General features: G+C 40.6%; 1 long non-coding RNA gene across 2 annotated transcripts; it reads left to right on the forward strand.

The window, feature by feature from the left end:
* The first annotated feature begins 431 nt into the window (after window positions 1-431).
* On the forward strand, window positions 432-11,572 carry LOC130544752 (uncharacterized). Of its 2 annotated transcripts, XR_008961297.1 has the most exons (3): window positions 432-550; window positions 4,475-7,280; window positions 8,383-11,572. It is a non-coding gene; the product is annotated as an uncharacterized LOC130544752 (long non-coding RNA). The 2 variants fall into 2 exon arrangements; XR_008961296.1 differs by having other exon boundaries at window positions 4,475-11,572.
* The last annotated feature ends 10,296 nt before the right edge of the window (window positions 11,573-21,868 follow it).

Below are 21,868 nucleotides of genomic sequence, written 5' to 3' on the forward strand. Positions count from 1 at the left end.
TGTTCATGGGGTTAGGAGCACAGACTAGAGAGAGAGAACATGGGGGGGGGAATAAGGAGAAAGAACTTTAGAAAGAAAGCTCTTCCTTGAAGCCCAAGAAATGGAGCATGCGAGTTAATCAAAACACCATCGCCGCACTTTGTTTATGTGATCTTGACTCAGGCGACACTTCCTTCAGGACACGGACTGCTGGAACCCAAGCGCAACCATTATTTTAAATCTCTGACATAATCTGCAAGCAGTTCGGTCAAAACCCAGGATCTCTGTGCTCAGAGCTGTGATGTCACTTTCATCCTGAAACTGACTCGGCCAGGCTTCCGGGTCCTGCGCCAGGCCCCCAGGTCAAGGCTCACAGTATCTGACACGTGAAGTAAACACATTTTGCAGGCTGTGTGTTGCAAGCTTCTGGGGAGACAGTCCGTGTGCTGGGATCACGGGAGCAGAAGGCGCCGTGATGATTAATGAGAACGTGGCATCGCCATGCCCCAACTCCCAGGATGGTGGCCGTTGAAAGAATTCAGTACGAAAAGCTGTAAAACAGAACATTAAAGTAAGCACTGGGCTCAAATATACCTCTGGGAGGCAGGGAGGGGGCCCGTGGTGGGGCGGGTTAATTTGTTTTTATTTGCAGGTTTCATTCCAAAAGGTGATGTTTGCTGCTAGCTGCAGAACTAGCCAGTGCGGGGGAGGAGATATGCCCGGTGAAGCGGAGGTGGACTTCCCAGACAGAACCCCCAGGAGATGTTTTGTCAGAGTTCCAGACGTTGGTAAACAGCCCCCTGGATTCCCTGAGCCTGTTGTTATTAAAAGTGGGTTGAAGGCCGATGAAAGCTCCCGGGTCAGTAGCCTCTGAAAACTGTAGTTTAACAGCAGGGAAGATACAGCAAGGACATCCTCCAGTGCAAAGACACCCCCCGCCCCCCTTCCTTCCAGGCACTGCTTCCAGCCGAGCCAGAGTCTTTGGCAATGGACCTCAACTTTGATTTGCGGGATCCTAGGGGAAGAGAAAGTTATTCAAACTCCATGACACATTCATGCCAGACCCTTATTCCTATAAAAAGACCACTGCTTGCCAGTGACCCTTAAGGTGTCTACTGAGGAGCAGAGAAATGGGGAGCAGGAGTTCTCCTGCATGGAGAACTAAGCAAAACGGGAGCTGAGAGGCCCCCGCAAGAGTGAATACGTGTAACCGTGTTTCCAGCAAGACAGAGAGGTCCTTCGTCATCTTAAATGCTGACAACTTCCAATTGGGTTAAAATAACCCAACAGATCATTTCTTGCATGATCCTGTGAGGGGATTGTAGTCCTTCAGAAAAATTCACGACGAACGTCCTCTTCTCTCAAACACAGCTTAGTACTTCAGTGCCTTCCAAAAGCAGTTACAGAGTTACACGATTAAAAAGGCTTTATCTGCATTTCTTTTGTTCTTTTCCAAACTGGAAACTTGAGTGTCAACAGCATTTCCTGAATTTTAGAGTATCTTCCTTTGATGCTTTCGTTTTTAAGTGTCTTTTCTTCAGACTTAATGAGCTGGGTCTACCAATCTTATGGGCTGGGTAACTTGACTCCCAGTGTGAGACATATTGTGACTGATTTAAAAAATCCAGACGCCTTTTCTAGAAGGCTATGGTTGATATGATTTATATGAATTACTATACACCTTATTAATGTAATGAGTTATGATGGATCTCAACCATATGAGAATTGTGGGGGGCCTGCGTTCTGGAAGTCCTCCACCTAGTAGTGATCTATAACATATGTGACGGCTGATGCTGGGCTCCAACATGCTCACACACAGACACCCCGCTCCCCAACGCGCGTACTCTCAAGCCTCAAGCTATCATTGCTGTTTCCCCTTCTTCTTGCTCCCTCTGTCTTAATGAGATGAGGGCAATGCCTATCTGACCAGTGGCTTGCTGGCTTCAAGTGCGATAGGAGAAGTTGCATAAGACGTGATATGTGTAGAGAGACATTTGAGGAATTCAAGTTGAGAAGGCATTCTGTGAGTGATGCCCGCTGAAGCAGTACCTGGGAACTGGCTCCTTAAAAGTCTCAGCCTCTTCTAAACTATTTCTAGAAGGAGTCTGTTTGTGTTTAATCAGACTCCTTTGGAAAACCTGAACTAAGATACAACATGTAGATACAGATCTGAGTTGGCACTACTGTAAAAATAAAGTGTCTTCTAGGAACAATGCTCCAGACGCCCACACTTTAGTGAGAATGAATTACCTCGGTTCTCCCAACCATCAGATGGAATCAACTGAACTTGGAGGATTGGTGTGAGTAGTGAGAGCAGGGGCATCTGTACGAAGGGTCTCAGTCACTATAACAGAGATGAGTGTAGGAAGAAGCATGAATTGTCTCTGTTAATCTCCTTGAACCCTTAGCTTTTTGTTCACCCCATCACTTTGGGGATTTAGTCTTACACGCACTATCGGTGAGATACTCAATTTGTTAAAGGCCGGAGACTGGAAAGGAGATCAGATAAAACAGGAAAACCACTGCTCAGCCTAGAGAGAATTTCATGTGCTGACTTAAGTAATCAACTACTGAGTCAAAAAGATGGATTTAACTGCCTGGGAAATGTCATGAATTTTCTAATATGCTCAAAATCCTAATCCCCTTAGCGAAAGTGAAAGGTTGGCCAAATTAAGCTGCAGAGACATTGGCACACAGACAATTTTTTTTTCCATTTTTCTCTAATTTTCAGTGTATTTAAAATACATGAACACATTCATTGTCTTGAGGAAAGCAAGGTTAAATGATCTCTGGTCATGAATCCAGACGAGTCCCTATGTCAGAGTACAGGTAGCTGTTCCATTATTGTTACTTTGTTTATCTATCATGAGCACTCTTAATAAAGATAGGAAAGGATCATTGCCTTTTACACTTGGGTTTTATCTGGATTATTTTACTTCCTTATTCATTCATTTGATTCATTCGAAATTATTTACTGACCACCAACTAGGTATAAGGAACTATGTATTAGGCCACGTACACACGGAAAACAGGAGTAAGAAGGACGGTTAAGGCTTTCATTTCCATGATATTCACAATCTAGCTAGAAGCTTATAATCTAAACTTGCCATCTGTCATCCATTGTCCAGAACTCTATGCAGCAGTACTTGTAGATATGGACAATTTAATGGTATTTTTTCCCTAAACATGTGAGATTTTTCTAGGTACTCTAAGTCAAAGAAACTTTAAATGATGTTCTACTATTCCTTCTGCTGGTACCACAAGCATTAAAATTTGTAAATATTCGTAAAGACACTACTTGTATGAACAAGGTGTGATTCCTATTTATTTTAAAAAAGTATTCCTCCTTCCTTGAGACGTTACAGTCACGTTACAGAGACTAGAGGATCTCACAAAACGATCAACCATAATCCAATGACCAGTCACTGAGTGCTGAAGACGGGGTTCAAACAAGAAGTTATACTGAGGTGGAGGAAAGTGAATAAATCCTGGAGAAAATAAGAAGAAGTCTGTGGATAAGATGGTTCTGAAGCTGGATCATGGGAATCACTTAGGAAGTAGCAATAGCAAGGAGTAGAGCACAGCAGGTCGGAGAAGTGAGGGAGGCAAAGGCAACATGTGGAATAGATACCATATCAACAGAGAAGATGAATAGGTCAACTTAATTGAGGCAGGGTTTCTGGGAGGGGAGGATTGGGAGAGAGTAAGTGTGATAACAGTAGTGATAGAGATCATATATAAACGTACACGTGAGTGTGTCCGATATCGGTGGAGGAGCTCAGGCAGGAGAGATGATGCTTACAGAATGGAGCTGTTAGGATTTCCTAAGAAACACTTCGCTCTGAAAATGTATGTAGTATAGTGCTGATAAGTGTTGCTGCAAGAGAATAAAAGGAACATATGAATCGGAAAGCAAGTTGCGCATAGCAAGTCAAGAAGTCACCAATGGGAAATTTACCTCTCTCATTTAGTTAAATTGAAATTCTCGGAGTGTACATGAACATTACAATAAGCTTTGCCTTCTCTCAGCTCCTCTCCTGATACTTCCTGCCATTAGATTCACAAAAGGAAATGAGTTACATGCTTGTTAGGAAAATCTCTGTTTGATTTATTTATGTTGACTAATCCTTTATTTTTATTTACAGGTCTCTGACCTTAACACTGTGGGTCTTCTGGGCCAATGCTATCATAAGAATCTATCAGAAAAATAGAAGTCTCTTGAAATTTCATAAATATGTGTACGTTACTTTTGTGTCAACTTTCCTTTCGTGTGAGTTTCTCAATTCACAAGCATAAGAATATTCAGTTAGCAAGGAACGGGTTAGATGAAGAACTTCCCTTGTTATGCAATGTACCAACCAAGTGAAGGGTGTAAGAATCCCAAAACATGGGTTCTTGTAAAAATGTCTAATGACCGATTACCTTTCCTTGTTATCAAGATAGTGATGATTTATTGTAATTAATCTAGATTTCTAATTAAAGAATCTTTAACCAGGGTGGCATAAATTCAATTGAGGAGAAGGGTCAATCCTTATGGTACAGAAGTGGATAATGAAGACTCTTGATCGTAGAGCTGAAATAATTTCGTGGACATTGAACACAAATTCAGAGAAAGAGAGCAGAGTGCATTGTTACCCATCCAACAGACTCGTTGAGTTAAAAGGAATTAAATTCATACTTCAGAAAATACAAAAGCTAAGACCTGGATCTCACCTTAAAGGACCTACACTCTCTTAGACCAGAAGGCACAACAAAGCCAGTGCCGTGGGAGAAACACAGTGAGATGGAGTTATTTTGGCCACTGGGTAAGGAGGAATGAATTCATTTGTACAATTTAAATGTGAGGAAAGGGATTGCTAAATCTTGGTGGTCTGGGTGGGCTCGATGTATCTGGTATCCATTAAGATCCAAAATTTACTCGAACCTACGGATTAATTCTCCTGCAGGAACTGAGGCAAACCAAGAGCAGCTGAAAGTTAATCAAGCACTGATCTCCCCCAATCCTTCTAATCACAGCCAGCTGTGGTTCCAAACCTTTGCACTGAGGCTCCCTGGGGCAGTTCTGCAAGAGCCCTGGAGTGAGCACCCTCAACTTTTGAAGGGCAAGAAAGAAGTTAATAAAATAAAACTTAATGCCTTCAATCAAGGAACTGAAGAATAGGACTGGGATGGTCTACAGCTTTTGGTGTATTAATCTCTTCCCTCTTTCCCAGCTGCCTATCCCTGGAAGGCGTAGGATTTCTTCTGAATGTTTGCTGGGAATCCTTTATTTAAGAGAGTGAAACAATTGGGAATAGTTGGCTGTTTGTCCATTGGGGAATCTCTCTTTGTGTCATAAGCAGTGATTTTTTTTTAACAGTGCCTAAACGAGTTTTTAAAATTGTATTGATACGACAATGGAATTGTCGAGTTTTTATAATAAATGTCACCGAAATTAATATGAACGTCATTAGCCTAAGTTTAAGAGAGTCAAAACGTATTTTGAGTACACATATCTGAGCCCAGGTAGTTAGTAAGCTTTAACACTTTAACTACAAAAGCCATAAAATTTGCAAAGGTACTTTCCAGAAGGCTGGTAGTTTTGCAATTTTGCTTTTAGTTCATCGGCAGTATGAATGAAAGACAGTGTGACAGATAAAATGGTATAATTATCTAGCTATTCTTCCTGTTGCCTCTTCCCCTCCATAAGGTCTGGTATCCAAGCCTCCTTTCTGAGCCAATTCTCTTCCCCTGGAATTTATCTTTCTCTTTGCCATAGCTCAGCTCAGAAACTTGGGCCTTCCCTCTCTGCTGACAGAATCATGAAACCACTTGTGTATCTCCTTTTCCAAGTGTCTGTAATATTTCTGGACCACTATCTCCTTCAGGGTTATGCTTTGTCATTTTTGGCTTACTTTGATGTTGGGGCTTTCTGGTGTAGACAGCAAAATATAAATGTCATTCATTGTCTGTTGCCTTAAATGTTAGAAACCATATTTTGTCTGCTAGACTAGACTTTCTTCTGTCATTAAAACATCCCAGAATTCACAAAAGCATCATGCAAGCACGCCCTGAGCCCTCTAGATCCTCCATTGCAATTTAGGATTAAACTACAAAATGTAGCCATGATGGATAAACTGATGTCTAGCTTATTATAAAAATACAGAATCGCTGTCATAAGCTTATGGGTTACGTGGACATACCAGCGCTGCTCTGTGAGGTGGTGATTTGGGCACAAATGTTTAATCTCCATCTTTAACTCAAGCACAAACGAATGTGTTGAGTAGAGAGCCCAGAATCTGCTTCAGAAATAAGGGAATGCTGCCATCCACATATAGAAGTTTCAAAGAATGACTTGATCACATAAAAATATTAAAGGATGGATCAATGAGCCCATAATTCACTGAATGTAAGGCAGCTGATTAAATCGAAATTACATGGAAGGTACGACTCTAGGGGAACCACATAAAAATCTATCTCAAAGCTGCAAAATTTGTGGGGGCCATGGCGGGATGTGGGTCCATTGGTCAGCCACAAATCCAGATCCTTGCCAATATTTTGGAAAGTTCTCCAGCACAAGAGAATTGAGGAGGGCAAGATTCCACAGAAACCTGACTCCTGCTTTTCATTTGATGCAGACAGAAGTGGTAGGCAAAGAAAAGGCTTCACTGCACCTGTTCTCAATCATAGACACCAGGCCTAACGGAGAATGAGGGCACTGCCCCCAAAATCTTTGATCACCGCAACAAACAAACAAAACTCCTATGTAATCTCCCAATATTTCACAAGTAGAGACACATGGGGATGAGTAGAACAAAAAGTAACCAAGCATGTGGAAAAAGGTCCGTGTAAAACAGAACTTCCCAAGTCAGGATGAGACTGACCACAGGTATTTGCCTAATTTTCTTCCCGAAATCCCATTGAAATAGCAATAAAGCTATTTAAAAATAGTGGAGCCATGGCAGCAATAAGAACAAAGCATGAAGGGGGCTGTCAATGACTTAAAATATTAAAAACTTTCCTTTTTTGCGGTCAGCACAGAGAGAACGACGAGGCTGAGCAGCCCTAGGGATTGGAGCTCCCTGGAGGACACTGCATGACGAGTCCCTTCCTCTCTTCCAGGCAGACGAAGCTGGTGTCTGCTGCCTTTTTCCCAGCTGCTCTCTGGGTGACGCAGAGTAAGTTCTGGAGATGGCCTGTGCTGTAGCTTGGGCCTGGAAGAAACTCAGAACAGAGACATATCTAGTTCTCTACCTCCCAGTAGATCAATAGGGAAAATTCTCCACCCAGCAGGGAAGGATCCCAAGGCAGTCTAACGTGGGGTGCGTCAGCTTCCTGTTGCAACTGTCACGAATTATCACATACCTAGTGGCTTAAAACAATACAAATTGACTATCTTACAGTTTTTTTTTTCTTTTTTCAAAGATTTTATTAAAGGTCTTTAGAGAGCAAAATCCAGACTCCAGGTCCAGGTGCCGAGGAGACTCTGTTATGCTGTGGGTACTGCCTGTGGCATGGTGGGCAGCTCTGGCTTCCCACCCTTCTGTTCCGTGATGTGGGGGGGGTGGCGGTATCTCATCTTTGGGTTGCACATGCTCACATGATCAGGCAGGGGGCTTCCTAAGGCCAATCCTACGTCTTGGGTCCCAGGGAGGCATGGTCCTCCCTTTGATGCCCGGTGCACTTAGAGGTGCCGTGGTTAGAACCTGGCTGTGGTTGCACCACTCCCACCATAGGATAGGGCCAAAGGAAGAGAACAGAAGGGTACTTGATACTATCGTACAGTTCTGAAGATCAGAGGTCTTAAATGGGTTTTCTTGGGCTAAAATCAAGGCGTCAGCAGGCTGTGCTCCCTCTGGAGGCTCTAGCGGGAGGTTGCTTCCTTGCCTTTTCTAGTTTATGGAAGCTGACCACATTTTTTGGCTCATGGCCCCTTCCTCCTCCTTCAAACCCAGCAAGGTAACATCTTTCAATCTCTCTCTGATGCTAGCTTTTCAGACTTACAAGAACTCTTGTGATTATATTGGTTTGTACCCCGATCATCTAGGAAAATCTCCCTATCTCAAGATCTTAAACTTAATCATAACTTCAGAGTCCATTTTGCCATGCAAAGTAATATATGTACAGTTTCCAAGGATTGGAACATGGACATCTTGGAGAGGGCATTGTTCCACTCCTCACATTGAGTAAAGTGATCCTTAATCTGGGGGATTAGAAAGTGCCTGAGTTCTCCCTGTTCGTATACTATAAATGGAAATCTGATTGCCAGTAAGACTCATGATCTTTGAGATAAACAAGACCTATACAGCAGCAGGAGAAACTCAGTCAAGTTGCCTATGCAGAAGAAAGAGTAAGGAAAACATAGGCTCTGTTACAGTGCTATGCACAGTCTTAAAATAGCATATTTTGTTTGTTTGCTTTTAGAGAGAAAGAGGGTGTGCACTCAGCACAGAGCCCAGTGCAAGGCTCCATGTCATGACCTGAGAACATGACCTGAGCCAAAACCAGGAGTTGGATACCTGATCGACTGAGCCACCAGGTGCCCCAAGATAGGCTGCATTTTTATACAGAGAGGTTAAAAGCTACTTTAAATTACAGTCAGACAAAGCCTTAAAGAGATGACATGTAGGTTAAATACGAATGACAAGAAGAAAACAGCCATGCAAATATCAAGAAGAAAACTTCCATAGTTTCTTCTTTTAGTTATGGTTGATAAGTTTCTTTTGCACTAAGTCTCCTACAGATAACTAGAATCCTGGACAACATACAAAAGTAATTACCTGAAGACAGAAATTGACAGAAATTATTGGGGATTGACCCTTGAAAGAAGAAAATGGGACCGAATTTTCTATAGTCATTGGTTCCAGCCTGAGGACAAGTACCATTTGGAGTCATGAGTGGGAGTTGGGGGGACAGCAGTGATGGCTAACACTTCTATAGAGAACCTATAATGCTTCCGGTCTGAAGAACCGAAGGATGAATTTGGGGTGTTTTCTAAGATATACAGAATTCCAAATGTAAATCAAATGGGCCATGACGTAGGCGACAGGTGGAATGCAAAGAAAGATAACTTGTTCTTAGCATTTGGGATGTGGTTCCTTCCTTCCTTCCTTCTGTCTTGCTAATGGAAACTACGGGGCACCCAGTTAAAGATCAGAGTTCCAGATTCCCTGAAATTATGTGCGGTCATGTTACCTAATGGGGTGTGAGTCATAGCAGTATGACAATGCCAAAAAGTGTCCTGAAAGGGTAAGAGCCACGAACCCTCCCTCTCCCAACACCTGTCCCATCTTGCTGGGGGCAAAGCGAGTATAATAATGAGCTGCATTGGAACATGAACTGATCTAGCTGTCTCTGGATTTTGTTTATGTAAGAGAAATACACTCCCGTTTGTTATGACACTACTATTGGGGGTTCTTCACTACTCACAAACAAAACCTCTGATAACATTTATTCTTAAACTCTTCCCAGGTGGGCTTTTATTAAATCAATTAGAAAGGCTAAGGACAAAATTATTATTAAGATTATAGTTACTAGTAATATTTTTCTCCAACGACCGTTGTGGTTTGGAAAATGCTCTGTTCCAAAGAACTTTTAAGATTCTACAAAAGACGTTGCAAAAGAGTCTGAAAACATGTGATTCAGCATTTTTGATAGGCATGATTTACATGCTAACTTTAACACTGTTACAAACACAATATTTATATACAAAATGTTTGCTTTTTAAGAACATGTCTCTTTGTGCCGTAAATTGAACGTATCGTGGTGAAAATTTCACAAGATACCACTATTAGGATACTTCACCTAAAACTTGAAGGTAGAGATTTAAGCCTGTTACCATATAGGATTTGGTTTAACGAATCGAGGTTTTCTGAATATCGTGCAACCAAGTAAAAATACGGGGGCAAATAGTACATTGAAGTGTAAGTAAAATTGCCATTAACATACCGAAGCTATTATTTCAAAGATGTCCCTGTGTAACAAAGTAATCTCATGGTTCCCGTGGAATGATTCAGGAAATCACTGAAAGTTATAAACATTAAATTTATAAAATAAATATACTAATAAGATAATAGTTTACTTGTTTTCACATATTAGGATTTCAAGTAAGATTATGTGTAAAATATGCTTCCTTATGAAGAATTGGAAAATCACGGAGCTCGCATAGCATAGTAAGTTTTAAATATTTAATTGTTGCTTGCTAAAAAGAACTCTAATGTAGAAAGACTCTAAAAGATGACTTTTTAAGTGAGAATGTTTTTTCTTTCATGTTGCAGTACTCATATGTTTCTATATCAAACTTCAAAATTTAGCTTCGTTTAAATCCACTTGAAATGAATAGAAAAGCTGAGTGTACATGTGAATGTAAGTATATTAAGTCATGTTGCTTACGCCAAATCTATAAAATATAGGGTAGTTATATTACATTACTTGTAACACGAATAAAAAGAGTAATTTGGATGATTTAGTTAACCTACTAAACATACAATATCTGTCTGCAAATTTTTCTAAAAAGTTGCCAAAACCTAGTTATGTCATTTATGGAATCCTATAATTATCTTCCAGATTCCCTTTCAAATAGCCTCTGGCTACATGCTTCACAATGACTGTTTCTATTTTGCACAGATGCTTATTAATAGTACCCAAATCATCTTTTTTTCCCTACACATCAAAATCTCAAAGAAATCAGGGTTATCAACAGTGAGTCATCATCTCATTGAAATTGAGGGGCTTGTCTTGATGGTAACAAAGTCCCTTTTAAATTGTTGGCAACTAGCTGCATTTTTAGTAAAGGGGAGTTAAAGCCATTACCCTAAATTACTTCCTCTTGGAAATGCTGCAGTGTTATATTTTATATCATTTAAATCATACTGTGCAGCTGTAAGCATATTATATTTAACAATTTGAAGTCATAGCTAGGCTATGCACTTGATTTTCTCATTAATGCTCTATCTTGAGCTTTTAGTTGAGAAGGGGGTGACAGCATTTCCATGTAAATCCACTCCAGACCAATTCAGTTTCTCGAATGTACCATTTGCTTCCTTCTGACCTAAGCAATGCTGACCTTCTCTAATCAAATACTCCCTAAGCTAGAAAGAATGGCACAAAAATAGAATGAAGCTTGGATTTCACCAAAAGTTCTTATTACTATTGTGATCAGAGTGTGATTACATCTCATTGATTGTGAGGGTAAAAACAGAGGAGAAGCCAAATTCCTCTAAAATATGAAAAAGAAAGAAAGAAAGAAAGAAAGAAAGAAAGAAAGAAAGAAAGAAAGAAAGAAAGAGAAAGAAAAAGAAAAGGACATTTTGATGCTTCTCCAGTGAAATGCAGCCAGAATGCTGTGCAGTTTGGCCCCAAAGAACTTTGTCTTCGGTGATCTAAGAAGATTTGACCTCCTGATTCTGTCCATTGGAAAAGGTCATCAGTTTCTGTTCATTTTAAGGTTCTCGCCTGCCTGATCATTCTTTTGGATGTAAGAAAGCTATGGAGTAAGCAGAATACAGAACGAATGATTGGCTGAGAAGTATTACATTTAGAAAGTATAAGATTTTGGTGTAGCCTACCAGACCCCACGTGCAATGAAAGTAAAATAAAAATCTTGAATGGCAAATGTTCATTTTGGAAATCCCAGTCACTTCTCAATTTTCATCATTCTGGTGATTCATAACAAGATGTGGGAAATGGAGCAAAATCAAGTGGTGTACTCACATGGGCGTGTCTTCTTTGCTTATCAAAGATCCACACATTATAACGTAATGTCAACACGGTACTTGGTTTTGCAGGACAATTAATAGCAAGAGTCCAGATCTGTTTACTCAGATGTGTTTTAATGTCAGTTCACTTGACTTTCTGCACTTTACAAAAAAGAAAAAAAAAATCTTTTGTTTAATTGAAGCCACAGATGTTAAAATCCAAAATGGTTTTTATTTTTCTGATCCTCGGGTGTTTTAGCCTAATACATGAGTCAGTCTGTAACGTCGAATGGGTTAATACAATGTTGTACTGAAACGTATACAGTTTGATTATTTATAGGGCATGCACGCAAAATTCAAATCTCGTAAAACATTCTTGTATAATCTCTAGTGCACATCAGCTAAATATCTTACCATCACAGTTTTTTTGCAATACGGGAAAAGCAATTTAAAATGAAAAGTGGTCAATGTAAATGTAATTGCATTACATTTAGGCAATATAATACTATGTTAAATTTGGGTGAGAAATGGGAAACTTTTGAAGGTGAAAGAAGCTGATTATGACTCTTTATCTTATAAACACATTGTATTTATTAAATTCCCATAGTTCTTTTAAGCATAGCTAAAAGAGGATTATAGGGTTTTTTCCCCCGTTACCAAAGTAATTTATATTCTATACCAGAATGCAGTTACTTTAGGAGATGCTATCCATTTGTGAATAAGTGGAGTTCATAGCAATTTAGACCTGCCCAGAGGTCTGATAGAAGTAAATATGTTCTTATTAAAGAATCATCCGGGGCACCTGGGAGGCTCAGTCATTAAGCGTCTGCCTTCAGCTCGGGTCATGATCCCAGGGTCCTGGGATCGAGCGCCGCATTGGGCTCCCTGCTCCGCGGGAAGCCTGCTTCTCCCTCTCCCACTCCCCCTGCCTGCGTTCCCCCTCACTGTGTCTCTCTCTGTCAAATAAATAAAATCTTTAAAAAAATAATCATCATAGTCATCCTCGTTATAGTATAAAATCAATGTTTTAAGTAGGTAGTCTATATTCCAACGTTGCCAAAATATGCCTTTAATTTAAAAAAAAATTATTTTCCCGCAGAATGAGAAAGCCTGCTTCCATTTATTTCAGGCGACTGGAAGACAATGGGGCAGAAGGAAAAGTTTAACACTGGCACGGCAGTGTCTTGGAGCTAATCGTTTTTCACCAAACACACACATGTAGCAGCAAAACATCCCTAAAATGTAAAACATCTTGCTTTTTTTAATAACCCCTGGTGGTATGTTTTTACTTTAGCAATAATTGTATTTTCTTTTTTGCACATTTTATTTAACAACATTGCAGGGCTAGATAATCGGTTCCATGTGTTCAGGGTACCAGCAAAGTGCCTAACGGAGAAATAATTAACTTTATTGGGCTCCTGTTATTGGCAGACACAGCCTTACACCCTTACTTTTTCATGGTGCTGAGCCACATATGAGCTGCAAAGAATTTGATGTCCTAAGTAATCACACAGCAACCTGAATTGAGAGCCAAGTTGTCATTAAAAAAATCATGATCCTGAGCTAGAAACAGAAGTTAAAGTCCACGACAAGATCAGAAGATAAAGTTCACTTTGGTTACAGAAAGTGCAATGATTAGTCCAGGGCGGGTAGCCAACGGTTGATGAACAGGTCTGGACTTTTGCAGAAGAACATACAGCGTGGGTTGAAGCCAGTACGAGCTCTGTGATTGCCATGCAAGCATAGCTCTTCGAGTTATAGGCATTGAAACAATGGTTAAATGCAGTTAAGTGCAAGGAGTAACATAGTTAGGTTTTATCAAACATTAACACTTGTACTGGAGAGTCCATAAAATTCTAATTGCCCTCTTCTGCGGAAAGCAGCCCCAAGAGGTTCTTTATGTACAAAACAGCTCTGACTTATCCCAGGAGGACCATGAGAAATAAACCCTGCTAGCAGAGCAGCTATTGATTGGTCAAGGAAATGAGGCCAAAGTTGCAGTCACGATAAATAGTAGTTAGGCGTGAGATAGAACAACCCGCCCTGCCCTGACTCAACCCCAAACTCCACACTTCTTTGGACAAATGGAACAGGACAAATTCTTTCTTCCAAGAAGCGAGAAGGAGAGGTATACTCAGTGGGGGGAGTATCACCAGGCGGGGAGGGGGGAGATGATATCCTAAATAGATCGGAGCTATGGGTCTGCTCCTTCATGAAACACATGATACAGCCCAAACTTAGGGGTGCTGGCCGCCAGCGTAGCTTACCCTGCCTTTCGCTGGGCCCCGGTACTAAACCCCCATCGTGGGAGAACAGCTAGATCGTTCTTTCGTGTAGGTCTACTTCATACACATCGCGTTTCCAACTCATCCGTCTGGATCTGAGGAAAGGACTGGTAATGAATGAAACAGAAGACGAGATTGTGGAATCTGAAGGAGGAACACGTTTGGAGAGAGTCTCACTGACACGCGTTGCTCTAGTGAATCCTTAGCGGTATGAAGCAACACAAAATAAAAAGCAACACCAGGGAATGTGGGCAGCTAGAAGATGAGCATGGAGAAGAGGAATAAAGAGGTGGTGAGGACACAGTTCTTTTTACTTTTGTTCTGGATTATTCCTCATGAAGGGGCACAACCCTCAGGGCACCATTGGCACGTCATCTGTGTATCAATGTTTTAAATCATGAATTTAAATCATGACACGCATCACCTATCCTACCATTGATGAAAGCACGACCCCACTGAACTCTGATACGCCTGGAGATGATCCAAGGAGTATTGCTGCTAACGCTGAATTTAACATTCTTTTCCTATATTAAGAAAAACCAACAATTGATGGATGAAAGTATTTCAATTTTAGATTTTTTTTTTTCATGAGTCGGTCTTGAATAGTCAGGACCTGTCTTATCTACGTTCGAATCCAGTATGTTGGAATTCCTCTTGCAATATGATTACACATGTAATTTCTTTTCGTGTTTACCATTTCGATATTCCACAAATGAGACTTCTAAGTTGTGGCAACCATGGAAGACAGGGCTCAGATGTGTCTCAGGAGAGAATCTATCGAGAGAAGTAGGGATGGTTGATAGCCTCCAACTGCCGTGTCTTGGGATGCAGGCCACGCACCCTCTGGGCTTATCCCAGATAATGTCTGAGCGCAGTTAGGATGTTAGGGCTCAGCCTTTCCTTTTGAATGAAGGAGTCTTCCTGCAATGATCTTTCTTCTGAAGCTCCCCTCAGCCTGGCCAAGACTTTGTCAGAGCCATTCTGCAGGGTGAAGCTCCTCCTCCCTTTCCCTCCTTCCTTCCTTCCTTCCTTCCTTCCTTCCTTCCTTCCTTCCTTCCTTCCTTCCTTCCTTCCTTCTCTCCTTTCAAAGATGTCAGACCTCTATCTGCCTTCTCCTTGCCTTTCTTCATTTTATCCTTCAAAGGTGTTTCTCCAATAAATGTGCTCATATCTAACTCCATTTTGATGGCTGTTCTTGGAGAACTCAAACTGATACTCTGATACTCAAGTACTCTGTTTCATAATGTCAAGAATTATCTTTCTGGGGCGCCTGGGTGGCTTATTCGGTTAAGCGTCCAACTCTTGATTTCGGCTCAGGTCATGATCTCAGGGTTGTGAGACTGAGCCCCCATCAGGCTCCGTGCTAGTCATAGAACCTGCTTAAGATTCTCTTTCTTTCTCTGCCCCTCCCCCCTTCTCTCTCCCTCTCTCTTTTTTTTTTTTTAAAGATTTTATTTATTTATTTGACAGAGATAGAGACAGCCAGCGAGAGAGGGAACACAAGCAGGGGGAGTGGGAGAGGAAGAAGCAGGCTCATAGTGGAGGAGCCTGACGTGGGGCTCGATCCCGTAACGCTGGGATCACGCCCTGAGCCGAAGGCAGACGCCTAACCGCTGTGCCACCCAGGCGCCCTTCTCTCTCCCTCTCTTAAAAAAAAAAAAAAAACTATCCTTCTACAGCATAGGTAAAAAGTGGAAGAATTACCTATACTACTAAATCAACTATCTCTTGAAAAAAAACAACCCCAACGTCACAAATAAGCTCAGATGGGACTGGTACACACTAATTCACAACTTGTAAGGAACATATTTTAGAACAAATATAGAGGACTATATATTCGTACCTGCAGGGCTAGAATCACATTATGGAGAGATCCAGAGTGCACAGTTTAAGTAATATGCTTCCTATCATATACCAAAATAAGCCATAACTGTTAGACCTTAACAGTCTCTGAACAAGTAATTCTTCCTGATTTGTGTGATAAATTCTATTAATGAAACCAGTAAGATGTTTTATATGCTATCCCTGTTTTCAAACATTACCATGGTTATCGCTGTATGTGAAACATAACCACGTCCTCAGTCATCACATCGTGAATAAGCGATTAAATGCAGTTCAAAGTGTTTCCACCCATCTCTCCTGGGCAGCAGAGTCATCTAAGCAGTTACATCACCGTGTTCAGAAATCATGGTAAGTGGTTAAGGTTGCTGCTGGAACATAGTTTGGTGTTCCCTTTCCTTAGCCACTAATACAATTTTTCCCCCCTGAAAGAAGATCTCATTAAGCATAACCTCTCTCTCAAACTACCTCACCCTATATCTGGAAAAACGATCTTACTCAGACTTGTGTGATCCCAAAACCGACTGATGAAATGCACTCAATCTGTCTCAAAACGAAGTGCCTAAACTAATTAAGCTAAAAATATTCTTAAATTCTCTGGGTCTTCTGTTCCAACCACCCAGAAGACATTTGGATTTTTAGCAGCCCCAGGGAAACAAGAGTCTTTTCTTATTCTCAGGGTCGTGTGAGAAGGGAAATTGATTTCATATTATATTTTGCACTTCATTGCTTCTGCCTCCCCTGTTGAGAGACCCTGTTAGATCTAAACAATAGACATCACTTTTATGAACTGCCTATAACTCTAGGTCTTTGTTGGGTTATGGAAAAGTCTGCCAGTGTAGAAAGCTCGAATTCAGAGTGCTCAGTGAGGCTTGCCCAATAGAGGCCAGCTCCGTAAATCATATCTGACAGCCTTTTGTTAAAGGACTTTCTCAACTCATGCTGTGGCACTCTGTATCGGTCCGAGTGGACACCCCCGCCCCCCCACCCCCGGCCATCCCCATCGAGATGGGAACCCGTGATGAGTTTTACGTGTGAAGATTTTCTGGTGCTTGCCAGCACTAGACTAATCTAATTCTTGACTAGCCTACTTACAGACTCTACTTTTTGAAAAGAATTTAGAGAGCCTCAAAGATCTTCTCTCTCTCTCTCTCTGTAGTGATGATATTATTGTAATTACCTTTGTATCTTGCTGATAAGAGTTCAATGAAGGAAGACAGACACACTCCAAATGGCACTGCTTTGCAGGCACTGTTTCTAACTTCTGATAGTGAATGATGCCAAGAATAATGCATGCCCTTTTAAAGACCAGGAGGTCACTACCCCATGGCCACTTTCATGGATCTTGATAGTTGAGGTTGTCAGTGGGTCAAGTTAGGGTACCACCATGTCCTCTGAAATTGATGGAGAAATGAACATCGCTTCCTTGAATGGCTTCACTGTCTATAGCCAAGAAGAAAGGGACTTTGCCTCTTCCTGGAAATTTGGGAGAATAAGGTCACTCTCAGATTTCTACCCTTAATCCAGCTCTACCTCTCACCTTTGGCGTTGCTTTGCCCAGGAAAACAGCTGCTTGTATCTGTCAGATTGCCTTTTCATTTTATACTTTGGCGATACCATCTTTGTAGTATGAAGAGCTGTGTCCCCAACTGCTTATCCTTCCCCGGATAAGTGATTTTCACCTAACTTGATATTAATGAGCAGCTTTAATCTTAATATTTACGCTGTTTTAACATCAGCAAAGCCTTCGTAACTGTTCAACATTCTCAAATGTTACATATATGTACAACTGTGAAATAGTTTAACTTGATTTTATCTAGGAGAGCCATTTAAGAAAAAAAAAAAAGTAAGGATAGAAATTGTAAACCCTGTGATCTTAGACCAATGTGGTAAAGATATTCAGACAGTTTCTCCAAAACATTTTGCTCTTATAGGAGAAAAATCACCAATATAGGTGGAAGTTAGAAGGTAATATTGTAAGGTGATTCATTCTTAGACAGACAGGAGGGCTATGGACATAATCCACGAGTGTGGTTTCCTGCACTGATGGTTCCATGTCTGTATCAAAAACCCTAAAGCAGTGGTTTATCTCTTTCTTGAGCTTTTTATGTAATAAAAGTTGTAGCAATAAAATTGTACAGAAGCCAAAAACATGCATAACAGATCCTTCGAATGCCAGTTGGCTAGGAGTGAATCATTTTAGAGTCTCTTTTTGAAGCGAGGGAGTCCTGCATGAAAGGCTAACAAGGTGTTGTCTCCAAGAGGAAGCCAGGAGGATCGTGGGGACAACTACACTTAGAGAGCAGGCAGAGAGGTGCTGTTATTAAGGGGGAAATGAGTATTTGAGGCTTGTTTCTATTTTTCTTAAATTATTCATTCTTGCCATCTTCATTAATCTAATAATAGAGGAAATATTTATTTTCTTTTTCACTTCCAACAGTAATTGCACATCAAGAGTTGAATTCGGACCACTTCTATACAATGAAAGTGACCACCAAAAATCAGGTCCCCAAAATGGCTTGCTGCCCCAAATAAAAGCTTTGGTACTCAAAGGCAAAGTTCAAAATCCCAATTCTACATTTAGCATTTCTGACCCTGGGTGAGCCATTTAACCTCTTAAAGCTTTATGGGGCTTAAGAATCCTACCTGTCCTTTGTAACTCACAAGATTGTTACAGGAATCCAACAAGATAAATTACACGGAGCTCATTCGTTAGACGCCATGGAGCTCTCACCTGCTAGATCTATATAAAAAACATTTTGGATTGTTCGATATCATAAATCACCACCAAACTTTTATTTTTAAACCACATTTGCTCTTTCCTCATCTCTAGTAATGCTTTGTAATTTTAATAGAAAGGGAACAAGAACTTAAATGAAAAAGGTGTGTACTATGCCTTAAATAAAATACATTGGATAATGGTTTAAAGCAGCCCATGGACCAAACTCTCCCTGCTGCCTGCTTTTGTAAATACAGTTTTATTGGACTGGAGTGATGCTTATTCACGAACGTGTTGTCTATGACTGCTTTCACACTGTAAGAGCAGAGTTGAATAGTTGCGCCAGAGACCATACAGCTTACAAGCCAAAAATTCTATCTTGACTTTTCCTGAAAATTTTGGCCAACCCTTGGCTTGCAGGGACAACATGGGAACAAAGCTGTTTCATAAGAAATACCTTTTGTATCTATCAAATACTTTGTAGCACTCTACTGATAAATCTTGCTAAAGCTACTGGGATTTGGTGAGTAAGTTATGTTACACACGCACGGGCACACACACACACACACATGAATGTGTGTTTGCCTGAAAATGTGCACCTTGTCTGACTACCAATTTGGTTACATTCAATGGCTTAAATACTCTGACACGCAGCCAGAGCGATTCCATGGTGATAGCGAAAGCAGTGCACGCTTCCCAAATGAAACCAATTGCAGCTGTCATCCACTGTCACTTCGACTTAATTATTAATATAAAGACAATTGGTTTGGAGCACACAGAACATTGGAGATTTGAAGATAATTGTTATGAAATAATTCTGCCTCGAAAACTAGTAACAGTACATGATTTTTATTGTGTGCCTGTCAGTGCAAAAATGTGACTGTCAAGCCCACTTTAAATATGGATACAAATAATAGGAGGTTTGCGTGTGCCTTTGAATGGGTAAACTGAAGCGAGGAACAAACACACGCCTGCAGAAGAGCGGGCAGAGAAACTTTAAGTGCATTACAGGAAGAGACGCTGCTTCTTTAAGTGAAAAACTCAAAGCAAAAAAGAAAAAAAAAAAGAGAGAGAGAGAGAGAGGGAGCTTTTTTACAGGGAGTAGAACTCTGCATAGTTATTTCAACATTGAAGAATATCACCCTTGGCTTTCTTTTCTCAGCACAGATGTTCATCTGCATCCCATCTGATCCGAATATGTGGCTTTCTTGGCACACATCTCTTTATCTCAACTGTGTGTTCTTCCTCTGGGCCAAACTCCAGTGTCACAGATGTGCAGAGAGAGAAAGGAAAGAGCCTATAAGGGATGGAACAGTCTGAGCTCGAATTTATCAACAGGTCCTTATGGGTGCTGTTTATTTCCCTAGACTCCCACCTGTGCTCTTGCAAGTCTGATAGACAAATCTGGCCACAAATCTCCACTCTGTGAAAGAATGCTTTTTAAGAAATCATGCCTTATGGAAATAAGTCTTTAAAAAGTTGAACACGGGATAAATAATCCACAAATCCTTTATTTATTTACTTAGTTTGTATAGACAAGGCGAACATAATTCAAGATGCCATTTGCCTTAAAGTACATTGAAGAACTGATACGATCAAAGGCATCTTGCCTTTTTTACCACATCTTGAATCTGATCCTGGATGGCATCAAAGAACCATTTGCAACTTTTCTGTCCTAGTGGATGCATAGACTGCAGAGCTGCCTTTTAGTTAAGGCTCATACAATTTTCACTTTTTCAATCTCTCGCTTCCTCGGTGAAAATCTCCAAGTAGCTCTTTTTTTTTTTTTTTTTAAAGCCCTGGATTGCCTCAGTGCATAAATTCATGCTCTATTATATTGCACTTTGTCCCCGGACAAACGTTTTATCATGGTTTCCGCTTCTTATTCTCTATGATAAGACTTGGCAATTTCTTTTCCTGCAAAGTGCCAGATAGCATCTCTCCCAACTCAGCTCTGCAGTCGCAACACAAAAGCGCCCTAGACAGTATGCAAATGAATAGGTGTGGCTCTGTTCCAATAAATTTACACAAAGTGGGGGGGGGGGGCTGGATCTGGCTCACAGGCCACAGTCTGATGATCCTTGCTGTCCCCCATTGTGGGTCTCTGAGGAGAACGTATTTCCCTTGTGACTGTTTCCACCAAGTGATATTTTTCTTCCGTCTGAAGAAATCCTTTCCACGTTCTTAAGATGTTGGTGGCAATTCATTTTCTCCGCCGTTGTTTGACTGGAATCGTCTTAATCTCACCATCATTTTTGAAGGAGATTTTTACTAAACGCAGAATTCCAGGTCAACTTCTCCCCCCCCCCGCCACTTGAAAGACATTGTTTGATTGTTTTCTAGCATCTTTTGATGCGTCGAGAAATCTGTTGATTTCCTATAATAAAATCAAATTTCCCCAGATGTAATCTTTATTTTCCTTTGGCAGATTTTAAAAATTTCTCTTTGTCTTAGCTTTGAGCAGTATAATTGTGATATACCCAGGCATGGTTCTTTTTGTATTCTACTTGGTGTAACTTGAACTCCTTGGATATGTAACTTGATTTTTTTTTTTTCCCGAGGGAGGGAAATTTCATTAAAAAAAAAATTTTTTTTTCTGCCCTTCCTTTTTCTCCTTCTTATATTGGTCTCCAATCACTTGTGTGTAAGACCAGATCTTATTTCACACAAGCCACTGAGTCTCTGTTCATTTTCTTTCAACCTTGTTTCTTTCAAATGTTTTTAAACATTTCATATTGATGCGTCTTTAGGTTTTTACTAACCCATCTGTAATCAGTCTCCACAATATTCTTAAGCCACTCGGAGATTTTGTTTTTCCTTTTAGATAGCAATACCCAAAAATTCCACTTAGTTTCAGTTTTAGTTTCTCTACTGAGATTTGTCATCGGTTCATTCAGTAGAATGCTCTTCCTTTGCATCCCTGAACTTGAAAAGATTCCATCAGTTAATTACAACCCCTAAGGTATTGAATGATTTATTCACATTGACAACACTTTTTTGTTCACATTTTCCTGCACTTTCATGTTTCTAGTCGTATTTTTTAAAGATTTATTTCTTTATCTGAGAGGGAGAGAGAGCCTGGACAGGAGGGGCAGAGGAAGGGGAGAGAGACTCTCAAGCAGACTTTAAGCCGAGCGCAGAGCCTGACGTGGGGCTCGATCTCACGACATCGAGATCATGACCTGAGTTGAAGGTCCGACGCTTCACTGAGCTGCCACCAGGTGCCCCACATTTCTGGTAATTTTTATTATAATCTGCACATTAGAGTGGTATGTTACAAAGAGTTTGCGTTATGCCCTTTTCTCGAAATAATGAGGTATATTTTGGTTTTGCTTTTATTTTCATTTTTGTTTTTTTCCTGATAGGCAGTT

This window comes from Ursus arctos, unplaced genomic scaffold, assembly GCF_023065955.2.
Source record: "Ursus arctos isolate Adak ecotype North America unplaced genomic scaffold, UrsArc2.0 scaffold_24, whole genome shotgun sequence".
NCBI lineage: Eukaryota > Metazoa > Chordata > Mammalia > Carnivora > Ursidae > Ursus > Ursus arctos.